Genomic DNA, 9,142 nt, shown 5'->3' with positions numbered 1-9,142 from the left:
CAAAATGGAGCTCCACTTCGTACAGAACCTTGTTGACGCTCGTCTTCAGCAGACACTTGATGAATATGGATGCGATGTATTCCCAGACGGCCATGATATCGAACACATGTCCACTATACAGTGCGATCCCCTTACGCACGCTGTCACTGTTGAAGTGCTCGCGAGACGCGCACAAACGGCAGATCGCACGCGCGCAACACGGCCACGCTTGCCGCATGGGGCCCGCCTCGGGCTCCGACGGTCGCCGCTACGCGGCTTTTCGTGACGCCCCTATAGGCGCTGAGCATGGCGTATATGCGTTTATCTGTACTGCTTGATAGGGATGAACTAGATGATGTCTGCATGAACTGTTCAAACAAATAGTGACATCAGTACTGAGTGGGTCGAGAGCGTCTGAATTTAGCGCTCTATTTTGCCCAAGTTGCCGGGGCGTTTGACTACAGCCATTCAGCTACTACGCGTAAAAGTGAGAAGGCTGGTACAGAAAATGACCTGTGCACGCAATAAACTACTAGATATCACCCCATGTAACAATGCATATTGCTGCATTATTAGGCGAGGTATTTCGTCCTTCTCAGTCGATGACGTTGTAGTAAATTCTTGTTTTCGGCGTATTTCATTGCAATTTTGGGAAGTCTTTATTGATTTGCACTGACACAAGCTTTTTCATGTTAGTGGTGTTTTCTGGTTTGTAAACTTGGTATTTATCGAATATAATCATCAGCAGCATTTAAGGGTGGTATTTGTGATCGTTGTTGTTAAGGCTTTTTTCTCATGAAACTTCAGCACGTTGAAACTATTGCCTTCTACAGCGCACCGCCGAATATCAGGTGACTGATAAACCACAATGAAAAGGCCACGCATTTATAGATTTGGCCTACCTCCTAAAAGATTTGTAACAAAAATAAGGCAAAAGTTTATCTCGATCTGCGACAAAATGAATGGATTGACAATATGTGTTGGATGGATGTGTGACATGCTAGTTTAGCAAAGAGCCCGCATCCGAGTGTATCATTATTTTATTTCCTTGTTTAGATCTGCTGTTATCTCTGAGCAGCCATTTTATTCCACCGTGAACCAATAGGCCATAATACACTGCCGCACGTTTAGAACTGTGTATGGAGCTGTATTGAACAAATAGGTTATTCAGCTGCATGAGTTTTGCTGAGAAATAGAGCAGCAAGATGTCATATAAATACAAATAAATAAAACAGGAAGGAAAATACCCGAGCTAGCCACGGTGTCTCTATACGACACTCGAACACGTCATTCACGGCTTGTGGAATGAATGAGACGAGTGGACCCCAAGAGGAAACAAACGGGAACAGTGGCAGGGCGAAGAAGCAGAGCGAAGCAGCTGATTATTAGCATAGTAAGATTAACAATATAGTTTTGTATGAGATCGTGACCCACTTCAAGAATTTCAGCTATTGCTGTACTCGCAAAAATTGTTTAAACCTGAACAGCAGTCAATAGCGAATAGCGCGGTCTCAGCTAGGATGAGGGAAGGGGGGCGTGGAAGGTGAAAGTGTACACCACGCACGAAGTTTAGCCATTGACCGAAGAGTCCCGCAAATTCCACCTCCAGCACTTTCTTTCCAATAGACACCTTTCCTTGTACACCTCAAGTCTCCTCCGTGCGAAGCGCAAATCTTTCTTTTTCTTTTTTTTTTTTTTTGAGTTGCCATCTGTCTATGCCATTCGAAGTTGTGTATTCTTGTTTTTGCAAGAGAGAGCAAGGCTTTATGATATATCGGTCCGGGTGGTTCTTAGCGCGGGCTGCTTTTTATTCGCCTATTTGCACTCCCCCACCACGCGTTCTCTCTTGCGTTGGTGGTTTACCCACATTATGTGCGCGGCATGGAGATTCCTTGTCAAAACTCACCAGTGGGTTGAGATTCATGCGTTTGCTAGGCAGTGCTAGCTGCTGCCGAACAAAAATCCGGTTTCTTTGTCCGTGCTTGTGGGGCTAGCGAGAAAGCGAAATGTACTTGCGTGCTGAAGCACGGGGGGCGGGGGGGCTCTTTTCCCCCTGAGCACTTTACATTTGAACTGCCTTTCAACAGGAAAAATGGCGTTCGTGTCGTGTCTCTCGCTGACTGCCCATTTTGTGATTCAACAGGTAAATAGATTTCATCGTTTGGGTTAACGCACGCGTTTCCGTGTCATCGCTGCATCTTCCAGCAAGGTTCACAGTCGCACGATTCAACTTAAAATATTTGAAGCTATTCGTTGACTGCGGAAATGAAACGCCACATCTGACGTGTTGTAGGAGCCTGCGCACCTGTGAATTCTTTGCCTGGAAGACCATATTTGTGACTAGCCCCATTCTTTCATCTCATGATGGGCTCAGAAAATACTGTAGTATATGTGACGCTCTCCAGTTTCTTTTCGGCAGGAATAGACAATGATAATACTGGAGCGAGTTCGTGAAAACTCTTAGAGCATTTTCAAGCCAGACATCGTGCGCGAAGCAACGCTAACGAATGATGAGAATTTCAAATTTTCGTCTTTGACAAAACTGCGCTCGAGAACATGGACCTCATTTGTCGAATCGTCTGTCGTCTTATGCGTTAGGAAGCACGTCAGTCATCAACCGTTCGTTCATTTGAAATAAGGAGCGCTTGCTATTGCATTTGCAGCAGGCCAGTTAAGACTAGTTCATATGATTACTGCATAGTATATTTCATCATAAGTGGTGGCATTGGAGCGAACTATTTCAGAGTTGTTGGCACCTCTTCGTTCTTCCTGCTTCAGCCGCTGCACTCGCTCCCCAGACAGCATTGGCCGACTGCCGACCTATGGCCGGTCATCGGCAGCTGGTCGGCAGCCGACCTGCCGGCATTCGGTGCTCGGTCGAATGACGGCCCATGGTTGGCCATGTACCAGGTAGGACGGAAGTCGGTCATCAACCAAGGCCCAAGCTCAGGCACCCGACTGAACGCCGACCAATTCGGCCACGGTAGCTCGGTCAATGGGTGGCCCATGGCCGGCCATGTATTAGGTAGGGCAGAAGTCGGCCAGCATCCATGGCCCGAGCTTGTAACCCCGACTGAACGCCGACCTGTTTGCCACGGTAGCTCGGTCAATGGGTGGCCCATGGCCGGCCATGTATTAGGTAGGGCAGAAGTCGGCCAGCATCCATGGCCCGAGCTTGTAACCCCGACTGAACGCCGACCTGTTTGGCAACGGTTGCTTGGGCATTTGGCTGCCCACAGTCGGCCGCGTGCCATGTTGGCCAGGAAGCCGGCTAGCACTCACGACCCAATATGCCTGTAGTGGACGCCGATTACCTCCCTGGATCTACATAACATCTTGTACAAATCCAGTTGTCAGTGAGAACGCACATACAAAACAAAACCGCGTGGTCGTAGCACGATCATGTGACATTAAATTAGTGATTAGAAGACAGCTTTTTCATTGCCGAGAAAGAAAACGTTGCCGCAAGTTGATCGAATAAATGACTGTTTTCTGCGCGCAGGAACTAAGCGCAGCATCGTATGTTTACCTGGGGAAAGGACCGAATACGATGTGTGCACTTTCTAGATGCAATCCCTGAAAAATGAAAAGTCGGAAGACTGTCGAGTTTGCCATTTTAGTTTCACACGGTGGTAAAAAAAAGAAAAAATGGCAGCTTTTCGCATAGACTGCGAGCATGGCAAGCCCCCCTATTGCAGCAGTACAGAAAATGTTGCGGATTCCGTACGTTTTTCGCATCACACTTACAGAAAACAAGCGGATTTCATACGTTCGTTACGGAAGTCCTTGCGGAAATTACGGATTTCATGCTGCGGATGCGGATGGTCGTGTGCGGAGAGCATATAGACGTCATGCGATTGATACGGATGTTCTAATAGAGTGTACGGAGCATGTACGGCGATTGCGGACGGATGTGTGCGGAGCATACGGATTCCTCACTGACATGATGCGGTAACTACGGAGTGCGTACGGTTGATGCGGATACTCCGTTCCGCGTAAGCGGAAGCCTCGCTGTACAGGCCGGCAAATGCGGAAGAAACGGACTTCACCACAGCTACTCGCTTGAGCCACGTGTCCCGAACGCAGTCGTTGCAAATAATTAATGAGGCTGTTTCGTTCACTTTTTATACATTTATTGAGAGAATCATACGTATATGTATAAGCCATGTAAAGACTAGCTATGGCTCGCGGTGACAATTAAGACGCACCAAAAAATGGCTCGCGCGGCGGTAATAGCAGTTGCAGACGCACTGCAGTCGATCGGTAGCATGAACGATCGCCACGCCTTGGCCGCTATCACATTGCATGTTATCAGCGTTCATTGAACGCACGGATATGTACCGAAAACAACCGCGAACTTCGGAAGAAAACAATAGCACGGTACTATTCATTCTTCTCCGCAATCCGTTCGCGGGTGATTGTGTCATTGCCGATGTTTGCTTAGAAGCGTTTTTTTGGTGACGCTGCGCAATTGTGATGAGTTGCTTGAGCCTGAAAAGCTGAGTGACCGAAGGGATTTGAAAACAGTGCTACATGTGTTTTAATAGAGGTTCACAAGAATATCAGCATGCATGTGAGCCTTCTGAAAGGGTTCATCTTCTGCAATTTAATTTCATTTATTTTCCCCTGAGGGCATTACATAAGGGGGGAGCAAACTTAATATGCAATGCGAGCAAGAACGGGAAAACATTGGAACAACAAGAAAACAGAAACGAGAGAAATAGTGCATGGCCGGGTTAAACGGAACAATATGAAAAGTAAAAATAACAACATACCATAAGTAAATGATGCCGAAACTGTTATATAAATCTATGTTATATGCATGAAGTATTAAACACGCGAAAAAAGGCAAGACAATGTAAGCGCTGTCTCCTGCCCCCCACCCCCCCCCGCGCGCCCACAATTCCGCCGACGTCACCATCAATGCCTTCACAAAAGTTGGTCGTTCAGTTTTACCCTGAATGATTTACAATCAGTACATGATACGATGGTGTTTGGCAGGGCGTTCCACATATTGCGTCTGGAAAAATGAAGAATTTAGTGCTAATAACGTGCAACAGTTAATACGTGCGATGTTATCATTTGGTAGCAACTTTACTGGATTAAGTGAGTGATGAGCATTTTGCATTTTGGAGGTGCTAAAATTCTTCAAAAACAAAGTCAATCTTGTTTTAAACAATACTCTGATGCCCCCCAGGTTCTTTAGCTTTTGCAAGTCAATTCACAGTTTCATCTCACGTTCATAAGTTTTTTAAAAGTTCGTTTGAAGGCAGGTTGTCTCACACCAATACAGTCAGAATGGCTCTGGATGTTATCACAAAACACAAGTCCGGCTACATAAAACAGGAATCTAACTTTCTTAAGTGAAGGGGGTTCTGAACACATACAGAGCATGAACAAACAGCAACTTTAATGATAGATGAAATGCAACTTGAAGCAAATTTTGATCGCAAAGCTGGCTTGGCTGCTATTTAGTTGTGAAGCCCTGCGAAAGCCGTCCACATATTCATGCTCCAGGGGTTCTTCAAACAGACGTACACATTCTACCTGTGGCACAACTTGATGCTAAGGTGCTGCATGACTTTCTTTGGAAGCTTATTATTGACCTGGAGGCATCTGCTTTTTGAATTAGAGCATTGATATCAGACAATAACTTCATAAATAGGAAAGCTATGTGAATCTTTGCTTAGCCTGCAAGGCAATAGCATTGTGTACCAGCATCCTGCCAATCCCTCATGCCCCCTATTTCTTCTAGTAGACCTAATTTACTTGCTTAAGTGTAGTTTTGTTTAGCTAAGTGTATAAGCTTCATTTTGCAGGCACTACTTCAAAATATCTATGGCATATTTATTGCTGGGTACAAGTAAAGAGAAAGCAGCAGCTGGTATTTAGCTACAGTTAGAAGCACCCTGTACCCTGTAGAGTATAATGACAATGTGATTTACAACATGCTCAAGAAAACAGTAACCAGCTTGAACTTTAGAGTAGTTAAATGCACCTTAATACAAAACAGCAAGACACTGAAAATATTCTGTTAGCAGCTAGCAGCAAAGTTTTGCCATCGCTGCACTCCCACGTTTATTAACAGTAGCTGCGTCTTAAAAATTGTGGGCCATACTGAGTGACATTTCATCATAATCTAGTCAGAGTGCACTGTACAAAGCATATGCTCACTATGATGGCTCAGTGCTTACAGGGCTTGATATAAACCCAAAGACGAATTCAATCCTAGCCACAGTGGTTGCTTTTCAATGGAGGTGAAAAGAATGGTGCCTGTCTACTGTACAATTCCACTGCACATTTAAAAAAAAAACCACAGATGATTGAAATTGCCATAACCATCAAGAGGGTTTCTAGTTGGGCTAGTTGGTGACTGACATGTTCAAACATTGTTGTGCTTAAGAACAACTGACGTAAAGAACGATGTGAAACACAAAAGTGCAAACTATCAACTGAAATTTTATTGCGATGAACATACATATATAGCATTACACATAACAACATCACAAAAATCGACAAGTCAGCAAAGTAGCTATTGTCTCAAGGGTGAATGTGATATCTCCTTCACAAAAAAAAAGAAAAAAAACCATTTGTCTCCTTTTCTTTATTTTCCCAAGAATTCCCTTTCTTTTTTCGATAGAGAGACCGAAGGGTCGCTTACACATGTCCCATTCCCGGATTCGATACAGTGGGCCTCCCACAGTTCCCTTGTTAGCTTGTCTTTAGATTTCAGAAGAACTGCCGTCTCATTGAAAAATGGTGCACAATCTTTGCATCTAGCGCAGTGTGGCACCAGACTTCCAGATACACTAATTTGGTTACAGTTGTACCTGTGCTCTCTGAGCCTTTATTTAAGGCATCTTCCCGTTTGCCCCACATATGCACGACCGCATGAGAGCGTGCATATTTTTTTGTGAAGGAGATATCACGTTCACTCTTGAGACGATAGCTACTTTGCTGACTTGTCGATTTTTGTGATGTTGGTATGTGTAATATGCTATATCTGTGTGTTCATCACAATAAAATTTCAGTTGATAGTTTGTGCTCTTGTCTTTCGTGTCGTTCTTTACGTCAGTGTTTCTTAAGAGCAACGATGTTTAAACATTGCCATAACCCATCATGGCAGCATCTCTCATAGACTAAGTCACTTTGGGATGTTAAACCCTATAAGCCAAACTGAGAGTACAAGCAAAGTATTAAATCTTAATCCCGCTCAATAAGGTTTGGCAAATCACATACATATATGCTGTGTCATCAGCTGGAAATTCAATGAGAAGGCATGATGCTGCAATATCATTCAATTTCAATATTGACAGAGCAGTCAGAAGAGACAAAAAGCACTCAGTAATGTGTCTTCGCAGCCTGTGTGTACTATCAATGCAAACCAGTTTCTTACAAAGAAAAATAGTACTAGTACCATCAAAATGATGGCCTCTGCTGACAGGCTAGGTGTGCAGTTGGCATGACCAAGAAGACATGCTCCATCAATATGTGTGTAGCTGTAGCAGTAAGTGGATTAGCTAGCATGGCAATAATGAGGTCTTTCACTTATCTCTCAAAGGAATGAAGTGTTGAGCTACAGCTGTTGTAGCATTACCAGCTTCTCCACCACCTTATTTGGCACCCATTTTGCACCAGTTATCATTTTAATGAGCCTGCCACTCCCATTCTCAAAAACAAAAACACTATGTCCCCACAGATATCCAAAGTTTCTAATAGCTGTTACGAGGTGAAGCAATTGATGCAGATTGAATATCATCATTTGCCGGTTATAGAGTCTTCATCCAACAAACTCCTGTAGCAAGTGACCTGCACCACAGAAATGAACAAATAAAGCATGTATTAGCCCTGGCAAAACATTCTGTGCAATAAGCAAAACAATTGCAAAGGCAGGAAAGTTGGGTTTGTTCAGCCTGTTGTGATAGGATCTGCTGTATTTGACTGGGTGCCCATTTTATTTTCCTGGGGAATATTATTCATTTTAGCTATATGCTAAAATATGACTATAAAGCATACATTGGCATCTTCATGCACAATCTCACACATGGATTCTGGTTAGTTCAATTGTCCGACAAATATCAAATTTGATACTCTGCATGGATTAACAAATTTTTTATCCCTATTAAAATGAAGTGATACCTTGTTAACTGAAATCACGCCTTGTAAAATGCACTGCATTATTTAATGCGCAATATCCACAATGGTAGACGTATACCAGTTAACAGCTCCGTGTCATTTCAACCCCCTGGGGTTCTTCAAAGTGCACTGGTGTCATGCAGTACACGGGTGCCTTGCTTTTCATCTCCAATGAAAAGCAGCAGTCATGTCCTGTGTTTGAACTTGCATCCTTGGGCACAGCGATCAAGTGCCCTAACCACTGATCCTTTGCAGAGGGGCAAATCCACGAAGAGTGCAAGCTCAACTGTTACTTAGTATTTGAACAGCTACTATTATTATGTTGTGACATATTATGTTGTGACATCCAGCAATTGCTTTGTCTGCGGAATGTGTAAATGACAATAGTTACAGCTCTCATTTAGTTTAATTGAAGCCAGTGATTGCAATCCCTGTACATTTTGAAATATGTCGTATGTATCTTTCTTATTAATCTCTTTTAAGTCATGCATAATTGTTAGAAAAGTGTGAACTATTAAAATATTGAAACAACATAGCTGAATAAAATTTTTCAACTTACCAGTATGCTATAGCTGTTCTTCACTCAACTCTTCTAAAAGTAGTATGAATACTGCACCAACAAGCATCATGAAATTCGGTTAGGGAAGGATGCCTGAATAGCACAGCACAGTATAAAATAGGAGCCACATCTTGCCACCGGTTGGTAGTGGCATGTACATCTCAGGTCAATAATGTGTGAGAGCATATACTACAATGATAACAGTGTTGTATAAAACAGTGTTGTTTACATATATGTATATGAACTTCAACTTGTATTATTTGCTCCCTTGCCTTGTTTCAGACAGATGTGAAAATATTGCAAGAGAAAATTTCACATCAAAAGTTGAGAAATAAATTATTGTAAATTTGACAATTTTTAATCATGCCACCCCCCCCCCCCTTATCATGTCCTGCATTTCACTAGTAGGAAAATGGTCACCCAGAAGTGCACTCATTTTTTTTTATTATTATTCAAAGGCTTGCCATG

This window comes from Amblyomma maculatum, chromosome 4 (assembly GCF_055883805.1).
Source record: "Amblyomma maculatum isolate TAMU_Amacu chromosome 4, ASM5588380v1, whole genome shotgun sequence".
NCBI lineage: Eukaryota > Metazoa > Arthropoda > Arachnida > Ixodida > Ixodidae > Amblyomma > Amblyomma maculatum.
Note: the sequence above shows the minus strand (reverse complement) of the source record.